Source organism: Myotis nattereri (assembly GCF_964212035.1).
Source record: "Myotis nattereri genome assembly, chromosome: 5".
Taxonomy (NCBI): Eukaryota; Metazoa; Chordata; class Mammalia; order Chiroptera; family Vespertilionidae; genus Myotis; species Myotis nattereri.
Window position 1 is genome coordinate 86,011,197 of NC_138080.1, and position 17,612 is coordinate 86,028,808.

Below are 17,612 nucleotides of genomic sequence, written 5' to 3' on the forward strand. Positions count from 1 at the left end.
AGAGAGATTATAAAAACAATCCCGTTTACCATCGCACCAAAAAAATTAAGCTACCTAGGAATAAACTTAACTAAAGAGGTAAAAGACCTCTACTCAGAAAACTACAGGACATTGAAAAAAGATATAGAGGAAGACATAAACAGATGGAAGAACATACCGTGTTCATGGATTGGTAGAATCAACATCATTAAAATGTCCATACTACCCAAAGCAATCTATAAATTCAACGCACTTCCCATTAAAATACCACCGGCATACTTCAGAGATCTAGAACGAACTCTCCAAAAATTCATCTGGAATAAAAAAAGACCCCGAAGAGCTGCAGCAATCCTGAAAAAGAACAAAGTAGGTGGGATCTCAATACCAGATATCAAGTTGTATTACAAAGCCACTGTTCTCAAAACAGCCTGGTACTGGCACAAGAATAGGCATATAGATCAATGGAATAGAATAGAGAGCCCAGAAATCGGCCCGAACCAATATGCTCAATTAATATTTGACAAAGGAGGCAAGAACATTCAATGGAGCCAAGATAGTCTCTTCAATAAATGGTGTTGGGAAAATTGGACAGATATATGCAAGAAAATGAAACTAGACCACCAACTTACACCATACACAAAAATAAACTCAAAATGGATAAAGGACTTAAATGTACGACAGGAAACCATAAAAATTCTAGAAGAATCCAAAGGCAACAAAATCTCAGACATATGCCGAAGCAATTTCTTCACTGATACAGCTCCTAGGGCACTTGAAACTAAAGAGAAAATGAACAAATGGGACTACATCAAAATAAAAAGCTTCTGCACAGCAAAAGAAACCATCAACAAAACAACGAGAAAACCCACTGTGTGGGAAAACATATTTGCCAATGTCATATCTGATAAGGGCCTAATCTCCAAAATTTATAGGGAACTCATACAACTTAACAAAAGGAAGATAAACAATCCAATCAAAAAATGGGCAAAGGACCTAAATAGACACCTTTCAAAAGAGGACATTCAGAAAGCCAAGAGACATATGAAAACATGCTCAAAGTCACTAATCATCCGAGAGATGCAAATCAAAACAACAATGAGGTACCATCTCACACCTGTCAGACTGGCTATCATCAACAAATCAACAAACGACAAGTGCTGGAGAGGATGTGGAGAAAAAGGAACACTTGTGCACTGCTGGTGGGAATGCAGGCTGGTGCAGCCACTATGGAAGACAGTATGGCGTTTCCTTAAAAAACTGAAAATGGAACTCCCATTTGACCCTGTGATCCCACTTCTAGGAATATATCCCAAGAAACCAGAAACACCAATCAGAAAGGATATATGCACCCCTATGTTCATAGCAGCACAATTCACCATAGCTAAGATCTGGAAACAGCCTAAGTGCCCATCAGTAGATGAATGGATTAGAAAACTGTGGTACATCTACACAATGGAATACTATGCTGCTCTAAAAAGGAAGGAACTCTTACCATTTGCAACGTCATGGATGGAACTGGAGAGCATTATGCTAAGTGAAATAAGCCAGTCAATGAAGGAAAAATACCACATGATCTCACTCATTCATGGATAATAGAGACCATTATAAACTTTTGAACAATAATAGATACAGAGGCAGAGCTGCCTCAAACAGATTGTCAAACTGCAGCGGGAAGGCCGGGGAGGGTTGGGGGGCAGGAGGTAGGGGGGTAAGAGATGAACCTAAGGACTTGTATGCATGCATATAAGCATAACCAATGGACATAAGACACTGGGGGATAGGGGAGGCTGGGGGACTGTCTAGGGCGGGGGGATAAAATGGACACATATGTAATACCCTTTGTAATACTTTAAGCAATAAAAAAAAATTAAAAAAAAAATAAATTAAACTTTATCAAAGATATCTACACTATAAAAGAGAAAAATGGTAAAAAAAAAAAAGAAAAAAAAAGAAAACACCACTTGAATTTTAAAGTACATTTCCTTAATGCTAATTTTGACCATAAAAAAAAGATAAGGGAGAATTATATCAGTCAAGATAGACTAGGTTATGGTGCTGTAATAAACAATCTCAAGCCTCAAATGGCTTAAAATAGTATATTCATTTTCTATTGCTGCTCTAGCAAATTACTACAAACTTAGTGACTTAAAATAACACAGTTTTATTATCTTAGAATTCAGGAGGTCAGAGGTGTGCAGTGGGTTTCACTGGGCTGAACTCCTTCTGGAGGCTCAAGGGGAACATCTACTTCCTTCCCTTTTCCAGTTTCTAGAAGCCACCTGAATCCCTTGGCCTCACCCTATAGCTTCTAAGCCAGCAATCACACCATTCCAACCTTTGCTCCATTAACATTTCAAGGACCCTTGCGAATACAAAAGGCCAACCCAGATAATCCAAGATAATATGTAACCCAGTCTCAAGGTCCTTAACTTGACCGTATCTGCAAAATCTCTTTAGCTACATAGAGTAACAGGTTCCAGGAATTAGGACATGGACATCTTTGGGAAGACATTATTCTGTCTACCAAAAACAGCTCCTATTTGTTTCATGCTCATGCCACATGCAGGGCTCATGGTAATCAGTCAGCCAACCAAGCTTCAGAGCACCAACTCTCTTGAGCAACACCAGCTACTACAGGGGGGGAAAGAGAACTCTCAAAAGCAATCAAATGCTTGGTCCTCAAGTCATACAAATCGTTTTGTTTACAATTCTTTGCTCGAAACCAATCACATTGTCTCACATGATTTCAAAGTGTCACCCCCCCATGTGAAAGGAGGCAGAACCTGAAATACTCGATGAATGGGATTCCTATCACAGACCTCGTCTCATACCCAAATCTTCTGATCACCCACATTCCCCATGCAAATTGTATTTTTTCTGCATCAAGAGAAACTGTGCTTGTCATTAGTGCTCTTCACTATTCAAATTACCATTTAGATGCCTGTCATGATCAGACTAATTCAGGGCCACACATAGAAAGGAAATTTAAAAGATGTTCTAGATATCTTCTACATGATAATGAGGAAACCCTAAGAGAGGTGGACAGTAGTAGTGCATAACCCAATAAGACTAAGGTGTTTGAACAAAAATGCCCTTATTGCATGCTTATTATAAACGGTCTTGTAATCAAGATATGCAATATCAAAACAATTTTAGTAGATTGATGTTATCATTCTGAGGTGCTGGAAAAGTCTTATTTCTGGCTCTGAGTGTTTGTTTCTTGGGTTTTCACTTTATAGTTATTAAGCCACATGTATTTTATTCATTTTTCTGTATGTAACAGTTTACAATCAATGAAGAAAAGTTATTAAACTCAAAGACAGTACATTCTATGCATAGCCTATATTATTTCAATTTAGGGAACTCAAATTATAATCTTTCCAAAGTCAAGCTATCTTTCAGAAAAGCTATCTTCTACACAGTCAGTTGCATAGAGAAGTTAGTAGCATTCTGATGCATTTGTACTGCTGACGACCAAGTCCGATCAGAAATGATGGACTTTCATTTATCCTCAGCTGATGTAGCCAGAAGCAAAATATCTGAATGCTGTGCTTGGAGTAGCCAATGACACGGCAGCAGTTACTACCGCCCCCACTCAGCTCTTGATTCTCTTCAGGAGAAGAGATGTCTTATCATCACTCTTCCCAAATCAGGTGATTGTATCTAAAAGAGGTACATTTATGAGATCTCCTCTGCCATTTAGCAAATCTGCTGATGAAAGCTGCAGGTGCGAATTCCCTCATGGGCACGGTGTCTTAGCTGGACACATGAAAGAAATACTTGATAAAGAATGACTCGAGGTGTAAGAGCAAATTGCATAGGAGAGCAGATTGATATTTTATTTCATAAGTTCAGGCTACTGACTCCACTTTCAGTGTTGTAAACTGAGACTCAGAAAGGGTTGCTAGGTGGCCTAAGGTCTCACGTCCAGTGAAGAGAGAAGATGAGTCTGGATTCCTGTCGCCCAACACCCTGACGGATGTTTTTCCTTTCATGCTACCTGTACTCCCTGCACCCAAATTTGGAGGCTCTCATGCTCATTACTGTCTTTATTTTTCCCCTGTTGTTTTAAACCATATGCTTTAGAGTTTATCCCACTTATATCACCATTTGAATTATACAGAGTTAGTTCTTTCAGGGGTCAGAGTCCTCAATGGAAGTGGAAAAAAAAAAAACATTTTCAGAAGGAAATGGATATAAAATGTTAAGTGTTAGCATAAACTACTAGCTTATTGCTTAGAATAAATGTGTTTTATTCTAAGAGTAGTGAGGGTGTTTTGTTTTGTTTTTAAGATAAATTATGGTTTAGTTGCTTGCTCTGTGTCAAATACTTGTTATAACAAATTTTAGAAAGAAATTTCATATGACCTGAAACACTTAATGTCAACGTTCATTCTTACACAAATTAACATCACAGGCTTTAAATCCACAGAAAAGAGGATTTATAATGAAAAATGCAATAGCACTGTCACTCTGGCAGAAGTGACAAATCTGTTCTAATTGAAGTCATAGTGCTTCATTAATTCAAATGCAAAAATAGCAGATGAGTAGGCAACATGAAAGGAAATGAACTGCATGTAAGTAAAGCCATTATCAAATCTATTTTATGAATTCCCTCAATAATAACAACCTAACCATAATGTATCTGTTCTTTTGTTGTTGTTGTGTTTTATTTTCTATTTTATTTTTCCTCCAATACTATTTATGCTCCCTATACCCTCTTCTTCCATCTCCACCCACCCCCCTCACCTGTATCTGTTCTTAATCTCATATAGCCCAAACAGATTTTATTACCCAGAGTATTTCATCTGAAGATTCCTTCTAATCATCTGAAGATTCCCTCTAATAGTACACACTCTAGTTGAAGTTATATCTTCCTAATAAAACTACATATTCCTTAACCGCAGGACATTGGGAGGTTGCTCATCAGCGATGGCAGAGTTGGAATGTGCATTGGAGGTTGAGGAGACCAGCCACAGTGCGAACCCAGCTGTGTGTGTGGTGTGACCAGGAGGAGCGTCCTGACAAGGTCGTTTTCTCCAGGCTTCCTATTGATCTGAGAGAGCCATTCACCACCCTTACCATGATTTCATCTCCTGCTTAGTTAGGGAGAGTTTCTACTATGGGCAGCCAAGAGCTCTGTCTGGTAAGCCAGAAATAATAAAAGGGCAATAAGTGCAGGCTTTCCAGTTGTCAGCCATCTAACAGTGTGATTTAAGAGGTAAACTCAGGGCGGTTGTTCCTAAGCTTTGGGCCATGAAGAGCTGGGATGATTATAAGTCTATTCCATTTATGGTGTTTTTGAATCTAAGCACCCATCACATATTTTCAGGAGACCAGAAAAAGAGCATGTGTGTCGCATTATAAACCCCTCTTTCAGGTGAAGATGCTGAATTGTTTAATAAAATATCAATTTATTTAAAGAGTTACGGAATAGGAAGCTTTCATCATTCTGTATTTTCTCAAGCAAGACAGAAGAACTACTGTCACTTGGAAGTCTAATAAACTAATTCATCTTTTCAAAGAACAGCATACTCAAAAGGGCTGCAACACTGTTAGCGATCTTTTCTTTTTCACATGGAAAGAGTTATTACCAGGTTATTTTCAACCTAAATGTTCTAAATAATCCATGAAACCCATGAACACCTTCTCAATCAGCACAGCGACATGCACTCCTGAATACTAGCAAGCAACGGCAGACAGCTCAGTGACAGACGGGACAGAGACCTGTGTGAGATACACATGAAAACCAGCTCACTGTTACTGACGTTACGAAGTTGCAACTTGAAGCAACTGCAGCAGTCACCCAGGTGTTTTTAATATTAGCCTTAATAAAAAAATAACCAAATTAAAATATATAAAAACCATGGTCACAGATAGAAAATGACACACAATTGACCTGAAAAGGCAGACACAGGCAGGATAGCAGCATTTACTCTATTATAATGCTCTTCTGGGATGTGTATAATACATTTTAGAAAGAACTACCAGAAAGAAACCTAAGTCACATTGTAGCTGTGCATACATATATTTTATTTAGATATATTTTATTATTTTGCTATACATTTAAATGAACAGATTAGTATCTATTCACATTTCATTGGATATCAGAGTTCATATAATTTCTAATAAAGAAAATACTTTGGATATTAATAAAGTGAAGCATCTGAAATAAAATAAAAACAGATTTTGCGCTCTACACTAAGTAGACCAATTATGTGAATATTTCCCCCTTGAGCTTTGAATGAGGCTTTCCTTACATTTTTAAGACATTTTAATCCCATTCTTGTTTCCTTTAAGGATTTTACTTACATGTATTACACACATCTCAGGGGTCCATTCTTTAATTCTCTATAACATGAAACTAACAGTATCTGCTTTATTTATTGGAAAACTCACAGACCCTTCAAAAGAATGTGCAAAATTTCTGATTCATGACTTGAATTGTTGTTTCTTTTTTAGTTTTCTTTTGCTTTTAGTATTATTAATATCACTAAAGGATGAATTCAGATCTTCAGTCTATCATTTTGGTTTGCAGGGTAAACTTATAAAATACTGCCTGTGTTAGAACATCCTAGGTAATGAATAGCTAAAGATAAATATAATTAAAAGTAATCATTGAATAGTTTTATTTCTAGCATAAGACCTAATATCCCCATGAAAATAACATGTGTGGAATAAAATTATAAAAAACATTATGAATGTTGGCATGAGACGGCAATACAGTGAGGAAATCGGGAAGGCAAATGAGCCAAGGTAGAGGCCCAGAGAGGGACGTGGAATACCTGAAGTTGCCCTTGTGCTTCTGAGCATTTTCCAAAACTGGTGAACTTGACCTTCCAGGGTTCAGGGACAGGAAAATTAATTCAGCCTCACTTTATCCCTCTAAGATAGTGGTTCTCAACCTTGGCTGCACATTAGAATCACCTGGGTAAGTGTCCTATGAACTAGTTACTAGGCTCTATGAAGAAAGGCACAAGCCACAGAAGCCGGAGAGGCTGCCCCTCTACACACTCCTCTCCTGCCAGCACTCTTCAGCCTTTACTGACTGTGGACCCACATTTAGAATCCCCTGCGAGGGGGGAAAGGCTTCAAGGGATGCGGCCCAAGCCGGTGCCGTGTGGGTTCCCTCCGATCCTCAGAGTTCTGGCCGATTATCCTTCCCAGAGCCTTGACTTTTTACCTTTCGCCAGGAGTCCTCTGCGTTTCCCAGCTGAATCTCCTCTGCCAATTCGGGTGTATGTTACTCGTTTCAGCTGCTCACCGTATCTGCTCCGGGACAAGGCATTTTTCCCTCCTCCTCAGGACTGTACTTTTTCACTGTTTTAAGTTAGACGTGAGACTGATTTGACCAATAAAATGTGAGCAGGCTTAATGCATGTCACTTCTGGACAGAAGTCTTTAAGAGCCTGTATACAACCCACCATGTTTTCTTTTCCTGCCAGGACAATCAAATACATTCTAAATAGTAAAGACTCTGCCAACCTCAGATCCTGACTGAGCATCACAGGAAGCAGACTTCTTTCATAATATTTTTCATGAGCCCACCACATGCTAGGCAGAGGTAATTATGCTGATGGAGGGCCTGGTATTATCCACGGTTTATAGGACCAAGATAGGGAAATGAAAGCACTGATATTTTGGAGTTGTTCTTTATTGCAGCATAACTTAGCCCAAACTAACTTATAGCCACCACTTTGAATTATGACTTTCTGTCCTTGTAATAGAAATAGCCCTAAATAATATAATGAGTATAAGGAAAGTGGTGAAAAATAAAAATAAAAGCATTCCAATGAAAAAGTCACAGAATTGGAGGTTGAAATGGGGAGGACTTGTTTTGAGATGATTGCAGTGATCCAGGCAGAAGGTGGTGTTGATTGACTGTGGTGATGGTATGGGATGTGGAAAAGAATGGAGAGATTCAAAATGTATTTTAGAGACAGAAAATGATAGGAAACCATTTTTCTCTGCCGAGGCCAATTGCTTTCTCATTTTGACTTGGTTTTAAAGGCCCAGGGGCAACATAAAAAAATACATGAGCTGAGAATTAGGAAACCCCAATTCTGGGATTGTCAGTTAATAAATAGGATGTGAACTTGAACAAATCCTTTACCTTCACTTCACCATCTCTAGAAAAGGAAGGGGTAGTTCGATAGGGTGTCTCCACTTTTTCATTTAAGCACTGACAGTCAATGGATTCTGATCATAGGAAGCTACAATATCAAAATAGTCGGATGGGAGAAGTGTTCCTGACATGTTAAGGAAATCAAGAATGAAAACCCATGAGATTTTGCCCTAGGATAGCCATTTTGTGAATGGCGAGGGTTAAATAACACCCAGTGGCACAAAGAGGGCTGGAAATAACTTTTTAATTATAATTTTGCAGCGAGAAGTTTACTTAACACAAGCATCTGAAAAATGGCCAAGATAGTATATGTGGAACATTGTCAACATGACTCACTCTTACATCAAATCTGTTCTTCCAAATCAAAAGATGCAGAAAGGTACCCAAGTAATATTGGAAGGTGAACTTCACAGGCCCTGTATCGTAACATTGTTCACTTCCGCAGGATTTCCCAAGAGGTTGTACGTAGACGCTTTGCCCTTTCTCGCCTTTATCCTTTTAAAACTGTTTCCTTCAGGGAGGACAGCTGAGCAATCCTCGACGGTGGGGTAGGTGGGGCCACACTGTGGGGAAGGCCTGCCAGTGGATATGTCTGTCCAAGCCTGGGGTCCACACTGAGGAAGCCCAAATTATCCAGCACCCGAGCAACATCCCCCTCTGCAGCTTTTATTGGTAATGACCTTGATATTTTGAGCTCCGTTTTCCTGATTCTTGTCTGTCTTTCAGGTGGTGCTAGACTTGAGTGAGGGAAAGTGATGTTACTGAGTCCTCTGAAATTCTAACACTTATGTATCCATCCATCTTAATGGATTCTGGAAATATATATGGCCGATTAATTAAATCCTATGAATCCACAAATATTGCTTAATATGAATATAATCCTTTTAATGGGGGTCAGTGTAATGTAGATTAAACAAAATATTAATAAAATAACAGCCCTAGCCTGGGGACTGAAGGGTCCCGGGTTTGAGTCTGGTCAAGACCATATGCCTGGGTTGTTGGCTCAATACCCAGTAGGAGGCAGTCAATCAATGATTCTCTCTCATCATTGATGTTTCAATCTCTCTCTCTCTCTCCCTCTCTGAAAGCAATAAAAAGTAAAAAAAAGAAAATAAATAAAAAGTATAGGCATGAAATTTAAAAAAAAGAAAATGTAGTACAAAATTATGAGTTTGGCAAATATGCAAAAAAATATGAATTATGGGAATGACAGAATTTTGAAAATTACTGAACCAAAAAGGATATAAGGCATGTCTTAGCTCCATCCAGGAGTTTCATCATACCAAAAAGATTGTCAATTTCAGGAGAAAGGTTTGGAGTTGGTGAAACAAACCTTATCTAAGTACTAGAGGCCCAAGGCACGAAGATTCATGCAAGAGTGGGCCTTCCTTCCCCTGGCTGCTGGTACCGACTTCACTCTGGCCTGGAGCCACCTTTCCACCTTCCCACACTGCCCAGAGGACCAGAGCGGCTGGGGCGGTGCAGAACGCCCCCAGCTACTCCACGCCTGTGTATGCAAATTAACCCACCATCTTTGTTGTGTTAATTTGAATACTCACTCCTGATTGGCTGGTGGGCATCACAAAGGTACAGTCAATGTGCATCTTTCTCTTTTATTAGTGTAGATGGAGTAGCAATATAGTAAGTTAAATTAGGAATACCAGTGTGAAATCATAACCTTAACAAGTATGTTTTCAGCTCTGACCCAGCAGCAACATCACTGCACTCTTGCTTACCATGTATTCTCATGTGTTCCTGAGTCCAGGGCCTGGTCTTTATAATTATTTCCTTTTAAAAAGAAACAGAATCCCTTAAAAAATAGTTAATTCCATTATTTAGGGCAATAAAAAATTAGAACATTTCTCTAACATCTTCTTGTTGCCAAAAAGCAAGAATGTTTGCAAGAATGTCAGAGGACAATGTAATAAAGGATAAAGGAGTCAACATAAAGGGCCTCTACTGACTATATGGTGACAATTTTTAAAATAAAAACTTCATTATAAAAAGAAAGCACGCACGTACACACACACACACACACACACACACACATTAAATATACCTAGTATGCCCAGGTCAAAAAAATAGAACTTCTTCACCCCTCCCATTAGATCCTTCCATAAGCATCATCCCCATCTCACCTCCTTCCCTTTCTGTATATCCTTTCATAATAATGACTTCCTTGTATTATTTTTTGGGGTCTTATCACTCCAATGTACATCCCTACACACTATCAGTAGTCTTCTCCATAAAATAATAAATAAATAAAATAAAAAGATATGTCTCTTAAGTGGAAACTACAATTTTAGCATCAAAATCACTATCATAATCATCCTCATCCACTACTATCCTCATCATGGCTTACAGGGCAAAATGAGTCTTGTGAAAGACCATAAATTCAAAATTATTTAAAATAAAAAAATTCAATATGAAGTTCTTCCAAACGGTCATTGTAATAGAAAGCAATGAATATAATAAACCATGTTTATATTTTATTCATTTTAATAATTATGAGGGTTTGATATTTCTTCTCTTAATGTTATACGTTATGAAAGCACAATCATATGCCTATTTCTATCTGTTTAAGGAACATCAACATTGGATACTGTAAGCCCAATAGTCCCAGCAAAAGTAAAGGCTAAGAACCAGAGGACCAGTTGAGTGGGTGCCCACGATAACCAACCAGAGAAAGGGTTCCCCCACAGTGTTTGCCAATAAAATATATTAGCCAGATGACCTACAGAGGAACACAAATTTCACAGACTCAACATCTCAACTCCTAGGAGACTAAATCTCAATGCTAAGAAGGAAGATGTAAATTTTTAATGCTAAGGAACCAAATCAATATTTGATTATGACAGGATAATAGTTTATATAACAATGGCCAAGTGATAACTTAAGAAAACAATTTCAGAGATGGATACTAGGTTGCAAAATTAAGCCATTGGCATAAGATAAGGTCTGAAATAGTCTAACTAACTCTACAAATATCATTTAACTATAGAAGAGCTCACTATAAAAAGGTAGTTTAGGTTAGAATCACCTTGGGAGAAACAAACAATTCTGACCAAGAGTTCATCAGTCAATAAACCAGGTCCTGCAATCTAGGCTGCTTTGATAAGGTAAGCTTTTCTTTAGGATCTGCTAAGAATTTTGTGACACAAGGAGAATAATAAAAATAATAATACTGAAACCCTGAGGCTATATATATTTTTTAAAAAGCATAGAAAATCAAGAACAGAAATAAGAAAGGCATTAAATCCAAGATACTGATGCTTTAGAGTAGATTGAAGTGAAACTATAGCAATAAATTCTGTAATCTTTATATGTTTATGAATTAAGGTTTTGAAGTGTTTAAAAGGACCAGCCATTCTAAATACATAAATGGCATTTTGTTTAAGTTGTTTAAATGATACATTTAATAAATTTGAGATCGATGTTTAAAGGCCCCAAGAAAAACTGGTTTTTAGTTTGGGGTATTTGTCTCATGAGCTTAATAAATTCAGCATTAAACAAAGAACTAATGGTTGTGAGTACTCCTCTCCATGGAAAAACGCTTTGAATGTAAAAGGATCTACCAGTAAGGACCTGGCCAGAAGGTAGTCTTACCTGTGTTAGTTATCTATCTCCATGTCACAAATGGTCCCCAACATTTAAACAACATTTATTATCTCACAGTTTATCAACCCACAAGTGACGGATCAGGAGGGCTTAGAGGGGTGGCTCTGGCTCCAGTTCTCACCGGCTGCAATTATGATGTCAGCTGTGGCTGAGCCTCAAGCTCAACTAGGAAAGGAGCCCCTTCCAAGCTCACTCCTGTGGTTGCTGGTGGATTCAGTTCCTAGTGGGTTGCTGGACTGAGGGCTTCAGCTCCTCCCTGGCTGTTGGCCATCAGCCACCCTCTGTTCCTCGCCATGTGGGCCTCTCCATAAGGCAGCTGATAACATGGCAGCTGGCGTCATTGGTTGAGCAAGCAAGAAAGGCCAGCGAAAGCATCATAGCCTTTTATAACCTGATCTCAGAGGTGATATTCCATGTTTACTTATCCTCTTGTTAAAAGCACATCCCTAAGTCTAGTTCACATGAAGGGGATGGCGCAAGGACCGAATTCCAGGAGGTGAGGATCACTGAGAGCTATTTAGAAGTTGTGTACCTGGGAACTTTCCCCAAGACCCTAGCCCATAAGACACTGAGGGCTCTGTGTGTGCGACCAAATGTCATGTCTCTGCAAACATCAAATCACCAAATACGTGAGTCAAATACCCCAACACCTATGCACTGGGCACTGTGGTAGATGCTGGGGATACAATAACAGATGAGGCACACTTCCTAACCTTAAGGAGCCCATAGCTGAATGAAGGAGACCAACAATTAAAGGAGATTTAACCACTCACTTCTCCTCCTATGGCACCTATCATTTTATTTTGCAAATATTCATTTAAATCTCCGGTTCCCTGTGAGACTATCATGTCCCTGAGAGAAGGTAGGATGTCTGTTTCATCTTCTGGCTCCTTGTGTCTTGCACATGGCCTGGCTCACAGGAGGCCTTCAAAAACATAACATTTTGAACTTAAAATACAAACATGGTAAATAATCCATTAGCCATTCACATTAGCGCAAATGCATGACCCCAATCTTCCGAGAAATAATCATTAACAGGGGAAGTACTTAGGAGTTAGATAAAAGTGATACTAAGGGAACTGTACAAAGAGGAATTTAGTGTTAAAAAAAGATAAACATTGACTCTAGTTTCATCAAGGCCTGATTTAACTGCCCCATTCCTACCTCCTTCCCCCCAGACCCCTACCCTCAAGCACTAGGAAATTCTACTGTATTATGGGTCCAGGTTTTTTTGTCTCTGGGTTTTACATGTTCTTTAACGCAGGCAGTAATTATATTTCTCTCACACATAATTGCATGAATGTGAACTCTCTATAATTACTGTGTTTAAGTAGAAAATGAGGCGATCCAACTAATGAGGACAGGTGATAAAAACAACTGCGAACATTTCTTTCAAATTTATCATAAAATCCACTCAGAGTAAGCTCTAGTGAACTACAGAAGTTCTTTATAAATGTCACTGGCACGCATTTCCATGAATATATTAGCAGAGCAATTCACATCTGTGCAAGACTTAGAGCAAGGACAACATCCTCTTTCCTACAAACTTAAGCTTAATTGATAGCTTTGGTCCATTTAATTTGGAAAGGGAAATTATGAGTAACAAAGTTAATGCTTGACATGGATTTCAAAAATTGAATGTGCAGCTCCCTCTTCAAAAGGGATTTTACCTGGAAGCCAAAATAAAAAACAGAAAAAAGTAGAGTTGTTCTAGGAGCAAAGGTGTATGAACTCTGTCCTCCTCACTCCTAGGCAGGCAGCGAGGGGAAGATACAGCCATATCAAACCACAGTGTCTTCCAAGAAGGTGGGGTCCGTAAAAGGAAACCTTTAGCCCCACAGATGTTCAGTGTGTAAAGGAGAAGAGAGGCCATGAGGCTAAGCCTAGGCGGGAGTAGAGTCCCACCAGAGTAAGAAGAATAGAGGGCAAACTGGGATGGAAAGGTAGAAAAGAAAGTGGACACCAGCAGGATGGTTCGAAGTGGCCAGCACAGTCAGCAAGAGAAGTCTTGCTAAGTTGTCTCATTACTATCATATAATAATACCAGCCACCTAAGCATCTCCCCAGCTCCTGCGCAGTTTGTCACTTTCACAAAGGCCTGGTCAGGCAAGATGTTTTCAAGCATCACAGAAAGGGCCTGCGTGTTTACAGTCTGGGGTGTGTGACGTGGAATGGATGGAACAACGCACCCTTGGGACTAAGAGATGATCAATACACTGAATTAATTCGATTGTTAAGATGATTGAAGGAGTTAGTGTCAAGTGCTCAGAACAGTGTCCTGCACACAGTGCAGCTGATACAAACTTGTTAAAACAAACAAATAAACAAATTCTGTAATAGAGCCCCGACCGACCTCTGGCCCAGCCCACCTGGCCAAGCAGAGGAACTGCCTGTCGCTGGAGTGAGCGGCAGAGGGGAGCAACAGTGACCTCCCCACGTCGTGAGGTCAAATTCATGTTATGTTGACAAGAAGCCCAAGAGTTTACTCTCATTAATGATAACTACTAAGTGTGTTTCCATCTGTGTATCAGAGGACCTAGCACAAATGCCTGGAACATAGTAGACATCCAGAGAAAATTTGCTCAATGAATAAATGGATAGGTGTTTTTTTAAAACATGTATTCATTTAAATTTTTTTTTTGAGTTTTCAAAGGATATAGCATTATTTTAACCACTGCATCACTATATTATTTAACCTTCATATTTGTTCCTAGCTCTGAAGGAATTCTTAGTCTTATGAGTACCAGTGGGCCAGCCTTGCCCTAAACTTATCCTGATCCTGCCCAAACCACTGACAATCAGGAAGTGGATATTTCAGTGCAAACTTATCTCCACTAGTAGGCAAAGAACTCAGATGTGTTTTGCATCCAGTAGGTCAGAAGCAATATTTCTGGGTCCAAAGGTGTGTAGGCAGATCTTATGGCTCTACCTTGGAAATATATCTACAATCTGACCACTTTTACTACTCTCACTGATACCAGGCCACCCTAAACTTTCACCAGGATCCTTGCAATGGTCTCCAAGCTGGGCTCCCACTTCCACTTTTGTCCCATAGTGTCTTCTCTCACCACAGCAGCCAGAATGGCTTGTTAAAATGTAGACCATAGCCTGACCCTCCTCTGCTCAAAGCATTTGTATCAACTGGCATCCAATAAGGAAACCAGTATTTCAAAGAGAGGGAGTATTTATTATAGGGAGTTGATTACAAACATTAGTAACAGCGGGAAGCCACTACCCCCCTTAGGCTGGAGGAACAAGAGAGAAAATGGTGGCATGAACCTGCAGTCAGAGCCTCTGAAATGACCGCTGTTGGAACCGAGCTGCCTGAGCCAGCATTCCCAGCTGCTGCTGCCACTCATGCAGCTGCCACGTGGGCAAGGCTGCCAGCATCCTCATTGGGGAGGGGAGGGGGGTAAAGACTCTTCTGATTCTGCCAGTACCTTTCAGTGGCAGAAACTAACAGGAAGTCAGCATGCAAGGGAGTCTGGGAAATACAGTTTGCAAGTCTCTGGCCCCAGCAGTAGAGGAGGGTACAGAAGGAGGGGGGTGGGGTTGACAGAAGAAGACCCCATCCAGAGCAGCACCTCACTCACAGTAAAACCCAAGTTTACAATGACCTCCCAGGAAAGCACCCCCTCACCCCAACACATATGCACCTTCTGCCCCCATTCCCCGCCACCTGTCATCTTACTGCGCTCCAGGCACGCGGGCTTCTCTGCTGCTCATCACACCTGCCGGGGCCTCCTTCCTCAGGGTCTAGCATTTGCTGTCTCCTCTGCCTGGGATAATCACACCCCAGATACTTTCACAAGTCACTCCCTCCTCTCCTGTGGGCCTTTATTTTAAGGATACCTTCTCAATGACGCCTCCTTGAAAACTAATTTAAAATTGCAACCCCTCCTAATTCCCAGTCCCCTTTATTATTTTAGTTTTCATCACAGCATTTATCCTTTTCTAACACATTATTATATACAGATATATTTTTATTCTGTATTATGTATTTTTAGTTGTCCCTCTCTCACTAGATAGGTAAATAGATGATAGATAGATAGATAGATAGATAGATAGATAGATAGATAGTCAATATTTCCCCCCACCAAAAGGTAAGCTCCCTGGCTTTTTTCTACTGATATAGTCCCAGTGCTCAATAAATACTTACTGACTAAATAAATGTAATCATTCATAAATGCATTTTTTATGGGATGAAAAATATTAAAAGCCTGTGGGAAGGAAAAGAAATATTGTGACACCTCTTCCCCTTCTGACCCCACTCAGGCTCCTTTCAATGTCCCTTCTGCATGCTTCTACCGTTCCCTGAAATTCCCCCAACGCAGAACTTGTCACACCACATTGTAATAACATGTTTACGTATCTGTCTCTGCCACTGAAACTGTAAGGCCCATGAGATGCCAAAGGGGTGGGACCGCCTGGGAAGCTCTGCACACCCAGCACCTGGCCGTATGGTCCTGCACATCCCGTATGCAGGGCTCAAACAGCAGCTGTGGTCAGATGTTCCCACCACAGAGCAAAAGGCTACACTTAAAGGTCTCTCAACACCACCCCTGCCTCTGATACTCTGGGAAGATGTAGGAGTCAACAGCTGTGAGAAAACAGAGTTAGGAAGTAGTTAAGTGCAGAAGCAAAGAAAGTCGGCAGCAGCTCTACTGCTCTGGCTAAGCGAGGAGAAGCAGAATGACCACGGCACTGGAGAATATTTTAATCTTTTTATTAGAAGTGTTATTATAGTGCCTGAAAAGTACTGTTCCACTGGTGAGTTTTAATAGCTGGATATCACAGGCTAACAAACAAATCCTGAAAAAATTGTTATGAAAATCCAAATAATTATCATAGAAAAGCAACGCATCTCAATAGGTAACATTTTACAGTGTTATTTCAAGGGGACTGGGCTACAAAGTCCATTAACAAAAGCATTTTTCTAATTTTATACCAACTTTCAGAGGAAAGATTGACCTTTTGTACGTGTATTCACAGACAGCAGAAAGATCATGGCTAAAAATCGGCCTTGGTTGGCTTTTCTTTTCCAGGTTTCCAGTAGATGCCTAGAGACCATCCAGAGTCTTCTATGAGGAGATCATGGCTGTATCTTACACCTTAAAATAGATTTATTTGGGAATAATTCAGAGGCTGGAAGAAGTGATATCACACACAAGTACTAAAGCACCAAATTGATCACAGAAAGCTTTGACTTGGCTTCTATCCTCAGTAGTTTGGAGGCACACAGACATGTCTGGTCTCATCTTGTCCTACGGAGCACTGCTGTCACCTGCATGGGAGTCACCCCCGCCCATCACACAGGAGGGTCTGGGGCTTTGAAAGAAATGCCTCCTCAGCCAGCCTATCTTCAGCACGAAGCCTGTACCTGCTGTTTTGTTTTCAGTGGCCTGCTAAGTGCCCTGGGACATTGGGCATCCCTCCCTTCTGCTGCACAATTAAAATTTCAGTTTGACCAATGACGCTTTGAAATGCATTCTAAGCAACAGGAATTCAGTCCCTCAGACACCTGCCTTTTTCATTCCCTTCTCGCTGCAAAAGTTTGCAAAATCACTCCCAGCCAGAAAATGACTTCACCCTGCTGCCTGGAAGGGACCTTTATTGGCTCGCTAGCGCAAGGAGGAAACTGAGCTAAGTCAAGGGAGATGCACGCACACATTCCTGGAAGGATAATTTTAGAACCAGTTTCAAAGCCGACTCTAATTCGAAAATGCCTCTGCCACTTAGACCCACATGGAGATGTTATCAGCCTCGTGAAATGTCATCAAGTAGCTGAGGGTGGTTGTGTTTTGCCAGCGATGGAAGCGAGCACAGCCACTGTGGCTTCCACGCTGGGAGAGGGAGGGTGGGGGCAGTTTATTAGAAATAACGTTAGAGA